The 7588-nt window shown below is 43.8% G+C and overlaps 1 pseudogene; it reads right to left on the bottom strand.

The window, feature by feature from the left end:
- Positions 1–499: 499 nt before the first annotated feature.
- Positions 500–591, bottom strand: LOC130358940 (U2 spliceosomal RNA; annotated as a pseudogene).
- Between the last annotated feature and the right edge of the window lie 6997 nt (positions 592–7588).

Raw genomic sequence — 7588 nt, 5'->3', positions numbered from 1 at the left:
TCTGCCCGCAGAGCCGATAACGGAAGGTACCCTGCCAGAGCAGGAGTACCCGGGGTTTTTGGAGAGAGGTGCGGAACCTAATGGCCACATACACCTCTCCTAGACCACCAGGAGGGACACCCAGAAGGGCTACCGCATCCTGACAAATCCTGTGGACACACAACACGCAAAAAGTGACGCAGTGAGACAAAAAGAAATAAATAAGTGAATGTGTGCAGATATACTGCCCGGACCTACGGCCGGATCTATAAAAATTTCTCTGATCCTAGCCAGAAGGCCGGGAATGAAGAGGTGAGTGCCACAAAGGTGCAGAGATCATGGTGCCCGTGCTTCAACTCAGTGAGTCTATCCTCCCAGTGAGTTTCAGCACCTCGGGGCACCACTCCTCGAGGCACTAAAGTACCTCGGCTCTAGACCCTCTCAGCCAGACCCGGAGGAAGCAGGTCACATCAGGGCAGCCGTCAAGCTGATTCCTCCCTACCATGCAGCACTCATCCCCACCAGCTTCCATACTGGCGTCGCCTGCCACCAGCATTAAACTGATAAGAACAGACACTACACTTGATCTTAGCCAAAAGGCCGAGAAGCAATGCTGGGAGATCTTCCGAGGCAAGTGCTCTCTATCACCCAAAGTGCATGAAAAAGTGCAAACGTGTCACACTAAAAAAAATGTGCACAAAGGATGTGGTCTATGGCTAAGCCCTTCTCCAACAGGAGAGAGGCCCCCCAACAAACCTACCCTTCCCCTCCGGGCCAGAAGGCACCTGCAAGGATCCAGGTTCAATGCCCCTTTTCGCCGAAGCTACTAAGGGGCCGAAAATGTTCCTGGCTTAAACCTAGGCGTTAACCAAGGTATCAGCCGACGAGCCGTATACTGATGGCATCTTGACCGAAGCCAAGAGGTTGCAGGGAGGTGAGGAACCAAAAGGCCACACACACACACACACACACACACACACACACACACACCTCCCCTAGACCACCAGGAGGGACACCCAGAAGGGCTACCGCATCCTGACAATCCTGTGTACAAATAAAGACACAAACGTGGCACAGTGGCAAGACATAAAAATAATAAATAAGTGGACGAGGGCAGATATCCGGCCGGATCTATAAAAATTTCCCCAATCCTAGCCAGAAGGCCAGGATACCAAGGGTGAGTGCCAAAGAGTAATGGTGCAGTGCTTTCACTCAGTGAGTTATAACACTCAGTGAGTTATAACACCCAGTGAGTTTCAGTACCTCAGGGTCCCCCATCCCCCGAGGCACAGACATACCTCAGCTCTACACCCCTCTACCTCATGGCGAGACCCGGAGGAAACAGGTCACATCAGGGCAGCCGTCGAGCTGATTCCTCAGAACCAGCCCCGGAACACCTGCCTCCTTCATGCAGCACATATCCCCACCAGTCTCACACCAGCGTTTCCCATCCACTGGCGGAAACTGATAAGAACAGATACTACACTTGATCTACGCCAAAAGGCCGACAGGTGATACTATATCTGTAGCTGCACTCCCTGTGAAGCTTAGGAAAAAGGCAAAAAATTTTTGCAGAGGAATGTTTTCTGTTTGGACATGCATCAGTGTGACTGCATCCCCACTCTCACTCTCGGGGGGTCTGAACATGGCCTGAGAGTGAGAGTGGTTATGCAGTAGAAAGCATGGAGGTTTATAAGAATTTGGGTATGAATGAGGGAGTGAATGCTGGCATGTATGCAAGTTCAAGTGTGAATGGGGATGTGCATGTTGTTGGGGAAGTAAAGGAAAATGATGCATATTGTATTCAGGGCCACAGTATGTGGCAGTATTATCTTTAGGGACATAACGTGTGGTAACATTATATTCAGGAACATAGTGTGTTGAGCGGCATAGGCCATATTCGAATTCGCGAATATTCGCGAATATATGGACGAATATTCGTCATATATTCGCGAATATTTGCGTTTTATTTTCGCATATGCAAATATTCGAGTATGCGAAAAATTTACATATGCGAAAATTTACATATTCAAAAACCTGTACAAGCAAAAATTAGCATATGCGAAAATTCGCACAACCGTCTCACACAGTAGTATTAGAGCCTTCTTTACACCACACAATTTGGAAGCAGAGAGGGATGATCACTGTTATGTGTACTGTGAAAAAAAAATACGAATATTCGTAATTACGAATATATAATGCTTTATTCGTGAATATGCCAATATGCGATATTCGCGAGCAACACTAGTGGCAATATTATATTAAGGCGCATAGTGTGTGACAGTATTATATTCAATGACATGGTGTGTGGAAGTATTATATTCAGGTGCACAGTGTGTGGCAACATTATATTCAGGAGCATTGTGTGTGACAGTATTATATTTAGGGGCACAATGTGTGGTAGTATATTCAGGGGCAAAGTGTGTGGCATTATCATAAGGGGCACTGTGTGTGGCAGTATCATATTGAAGGGTACAGTGTGTGGCAGTGTTATTTTCCGGAGTTTAGTGTGTGGCAGTATTATATTCAGGGGAACACTGTGTGGCAGTATTACATTCAGGGGCATAGTGTGTAACAATATTATATTCAAGGGTACAGTGTATGGCAGTATAATGTTCAAGGGTGTGTGGCAAAAAAAATTGTGATCGGAAAAACTGAAAAGTAACTGCAATTTTGCAATGGGGGTGAGTGTTCGTTTTTACAGAGTGCACTTTATTTTGTAGGTCAGTACGATCAAATCCATGTTTACATAGCTTTTCTATTATTTTACTGCTTTAACCTCTTAAGGACCCAGGGCATATGGATACGCCCTCACACCCTGGGCCTTAAGGACCCAGGGCGTATCCATACGCCCTGGCGTTTTCTGGTCTCTGCCACACGCCGGGCAGAGATCGGAACTGGATGCCTGCTGAAATCCTTCAGCAGGCATCCAGGGCAAATGCCGAGGGGGGACCATGTAGCCGCAAATCGCAAGGGAAATCGCCCTTGCGATCTGCGGCGATACCGGGCTGATCGGGTCTCTGGGACCCGACCGCCCGGTAATTTCGCATGATCCCGGCTGTCCCAGACAGCCAGGACCATGCTGAAGTATAGGAGCGAGGTGGCAAGCCTGCCACCTCCTCCAATCCCCTGCGATCTGTCGGTTAGTTAACCGACCAATCGCAGGAGGGGGGGCGGTTACTTCCTCCCGTCCTGCCCGGCCCCTGAAAGTCCGGAGAGGACGGGAGGAAGACCAGAGGACGCGGCGGGGGATGGAGGGAGTGCTGGGGACCGGCCCCGGTACTTACCTCATCCCTGAAGACCCGGATCCCTGCGATGAAGACGGCGGCGGCGGCGACAGGTGAGTTGAACTTCAGCCGTGGTCGGGCCCTTTACAGCACTGCACATCGCCGTAAAGCGACATGCATTGCTGTAATGGGACCCTGTAAACTACAACTCCCAGCATGCCCAGACAGCCCTTGACGTCTGGGCATGCTGGGAGTTGCAGTTTTGCAACATCTGGAGGTCCACATTTTGGAGACCACTGTGCCCTTCCAGATGTTGCAAAACTACACATCCTCAGCATGCCCTTACTGTCCAGGCATGCTGGGAGTTGTAGTTCTGTAACATCTGGCCCTTCAGATGTTGCAGAACTACAACTCCCAGCATGCCTGGACAGTTTTGGCATACTGGGAGTTGTAGTTTTGCAACATCTGGAAGGGCACAGATTGGGAACCACTGTATTAGTGGTCTGCAAACTGTAGTCCTCCAGATGTTGCAAAACTACAACTCTAAGCATGCTGGGAGTTGTAGTTCGGCAACATCTGGCTCTAAAGATGTTGCCAACTACTACTCCCAGCATGCTTGAGAATGCTGAGAGTTGTGGTTTTGCAACAACTGGAGGCACACTGGTTGGGAAACATTGTCTGTTTCCTAACTCAGTGTTTCCCAACCCGTGTGCCTCCAGCTGTTGCAAAACTATAACTACCAGCATGCACTGATAGACTGTGCATGCTGGGAGTTGTAGTTTTGCAACAGCTGGAGGTCCCCCCCTGTGAATGTACAGGAAACATTCACATGGGCAGGGGGCTTACAGTGAATATCAGGCTGCAAGTTTGCGATGCAGCAAATTTTGCACGGCAGCTCAAACTCGCTGTAACCCCCCGCCCGTGTGACTGTACCCTAAAAACACTACACTACACTACACTAACACAAAATAAAATAAAAAGTAAAAAACACTACATTTACACATATCCCTACACAGCCCCCCTCCCCTCCCCAATAAAAATGATAAACGTCTGGTACGCCACTGTTTCCAAAATGGAGCCTCCAGCTGTTGCAAAACAACAACTCCCAGTATTGCTGGACAGCCGTTGACTGTCCAGGCATGCTGGGAGTTTTGCAACAGCTGGAGGCACCCTGTTTGGGAATCACTGGCGTAGAATACCCCTATGTCCACCCCTATGCAAATTCCTAATTTAGGCCTCAAATGCGCATGGCACTCTCACTTTGCAGCCCTGTCGTATTTCAAGGCAACAGTTTAGGGTCACATATGGGGTATCGCCGTACTCGGGAGAAATTGCCTAACAAATTTTGGGGGGCTTTTTCTCCTTTCACCCCTTATGAAAATGTGAAGTTGGGGTCTACACCAGCATGTTAGTGTAAAAAAAAACATTTTTTACACTAACATGCTGGTGTTGCCCTATACTTTTCATTTTGACAAGAGGTAAAAGGGAAAAAAGCCCCCCAAAATTTGTAATGCAATTTCTCCCGACTACGTAGATACCCCATATGTGGGCGCAAAGTGCTCTGGGGGCGCACAACAAGGCCCAGAAGGGAGAGTGCACCATGTACATTTGAGGTGATTTGCACAGGGGTGGCTGATTGTTACAGCGGTTTTGACAAACGCAAAAAAAACAAAACCCCACATGCGACCCCATTTTGGAAACTACACCCCTCACGGAATGTAATAAGGGGTGCAGTGAGAATTTACACCCCACAGGTGTCTGACAGATCTTTGGAACAGTGGGCTGTGCAAATTAAAAATGTTGTACAGACCACTGTTCCAAAGATCTGACAGACACCAGTGGGGGTAAATGCTCACTGTACCCCTTGTTACGTTCCTCAAGGGGTCTAGTTTCCAAAATGGTATGCCATGTGGGGGTTATTTTGCTGTCCTGGCACCATAGGGGCTTCCTAAATGCGACATCCCCCCCCGAGCAAAATTTGCTCTCAAAAAGCCAAATATGACTCCTTCTCTTCTGAGCATTGTAGTTCGCCCGTAGTGCACTTCAGGTCAACTTATGGGTACCTCCATACTCAGAAGAGATGGGGTTACAAATTTTGGGGGGTATTTTCTGCTATTAACCCTTTCAAAAATGTGAAATTTGGGGGGAAACACACATTTTAGTGAAATTTTATTTTATTTTTTTACATATGCAAAAGTCGTGAAACACATGTGGGGTATTAAGGCTCACTTAATTCCTTGTTATCTTCCTCAAAGGGTCTTGTTTCCAAAATGGTATGGCATGTGTTTTTTTTTTTGCTGTTCTGGCACCATAGGGGCTTCCTAAATGCAACATGACCCCCAAAAACCATTTCAGAAAAATGTACTCTCCAAAATCCCCTTGTCACTCCTTCGGTTCTGAGCCCTCTACTGCGCCCACCGAACACTTTACATAGACATATGAGGTATGTGCTTACTCGAGAGAAATTGGGCTACAAATATAAGTATACATTTTCTCCTTTTACCACTCGTAAAATTTCAAAAATTGGGTCTACAAGAACATGCGAGTGTAAAAAATGAAGATTGTGAATTTTCTCCTTCACTTTCCTGCTATTCCTGTGAAACACCTAAAGGGTTAAAACACTGACTGAATGTCATTTTGAATACTTTGGGGGGTGCAGTTTTTTAAATGGGGTCATTTTTGGGGTATTTCTAAGATGAAGACTCTTCAAATCCACTTCAAACCTGAACTGGTCCCTGAAAAATAGTGAGTTTGGAAATTTTGTGAAAAATTGGAAAATTGCTGCTGAAATTTGAAGCCCTCTGGTGTCTTCCAAAAGTAAAAACTTGTCAATTTTATGATGCAAACATAAAGTAGATATATTGTATATGTGAAAAAAAAATTAAAATATTTTGAATATCCATTTTCCTTACAAACAGAGAGCTTCAAAGTTAGAAAAATGCAAAATTTTCTAATTTTTCATAAAATTTTCACATTTTTCACCAAGAAAGGATGCAAGTTACAATTTTTTTTACCACTATGTTAAAGTAGAATATGTCACGAAAAAACAATCTCGGAATCAGAATGATAACTAAAAGCATTCCAGAGTTATTAATGTTTAAAGTGACAGTGGTCAGATGTTCTAAAAATGGCCGGGTCCTAAGGTGTAAAATGGCTGGGTCCTTAAGAGGTTAAAAAAGTCAAACATTTTGAAAAAAACAGTATGTTTAGAATTGCTGTATTGCTGTATCCTATAACTTTTTATTTTTGTATACAGGGCTCTATTAGGGATAAGTTTTGTGGACCATGATCCTTAGTTTTAAGCAGTAACACTTTTAGGCATATATAACTTTTGATAATTTTTACTTACCTGAGTAAACATTATCATTATGAATGTTAAACCTCATGATGCCTTAAAAGTCTAATAGGAGCGCATCAACAAGGGTGTATGAACCCGTACGCACCTTTTTCTGCAGCAGTGGAATCTTCAGAACCTGCCAAAACTCCCCATCTCAGGTAGTGGTCAGGAAGTATGAGTTATCAGACTAATGGTGTAGCTGTGAGAATTATGTTAAATCGTAGAGATGTTTCCATCTTTCCCATGTTCTAAGGAATTTATCATGTCTATGCTCTTGTTTAGCAATAACTTCTTCAAAGATAAGGTTGTAATTAACCATATAAATAATTTCGGACCCAGAAGGGATATCAGAAGATTTCCATTTTCTAGCTATTAGTAGTCTATAATTATGGAGGATATGGAAAATAGGTGTGCGAACTTCTACAGGAAACTCCTCAATGCCTATCATCAGAAGGTTATTCTGCTTTCAATCTCAATGCTTTTAACTACGTAGTTATGTTTAACCCAGGTAGAAATTCTATCATGGATTAAACTGGGAAATACCCTTTACTTGTCCTTAGATGTATATGCCATGTTCAATATCAACTGCAACTGCATAATTATTGTAAACCCAGGTAGAAACACTGGCCCTCATTTACAAAGACTGGAGTGTCGGTTAGGTTTATTTATTTATTTATTTATTTATTTATTTATTTATTTATTTATTTATTTATTTATTTATTTTTTCAGTGTACTCATCTTTTTTTCCCTTGTGATTTACTAATCTGTCGCATGTGTCAGGTTTTTTTGTGTCGCACGATGTTAAATTCTGCCGCACGGGAATAAAAAGTGTTGCACTGGAAAAATAAAAATTAAAACAAATAAATAAAGTAAAGCTACTCTGCACAAGGATGTAACTTTACATTCATGATTGTTAATGGGTTAACAACCCAAAAGTAAAAAAAAAAAAATATATATATATATAAATAAAAAAAATCTATTACATAATTTAATCATAAAAGCGTTGAAGGTGTAAAAATGCTTTTAAAGTATAAAACAAGTAATT

The sequence above is a fragment of the Hyla sarda genome, chromosome 2 (genome assembly GCF_029499605.1).
Source record: "Hyla sarda isolate aHylSar1 chromosome 2, aHylSar1.hap1, whole genome shotgun sequence".
Lineage (NCBI taxonomy): Eukaryota > Metazoa > Chordata > Amphibia > Anura > Hylidae > Hyla > Hyla sarda.
Note: the sequence above shows the minus strand (reverse complement) of the source record. Positions and strands in the feature narration are given on the sequence as shown.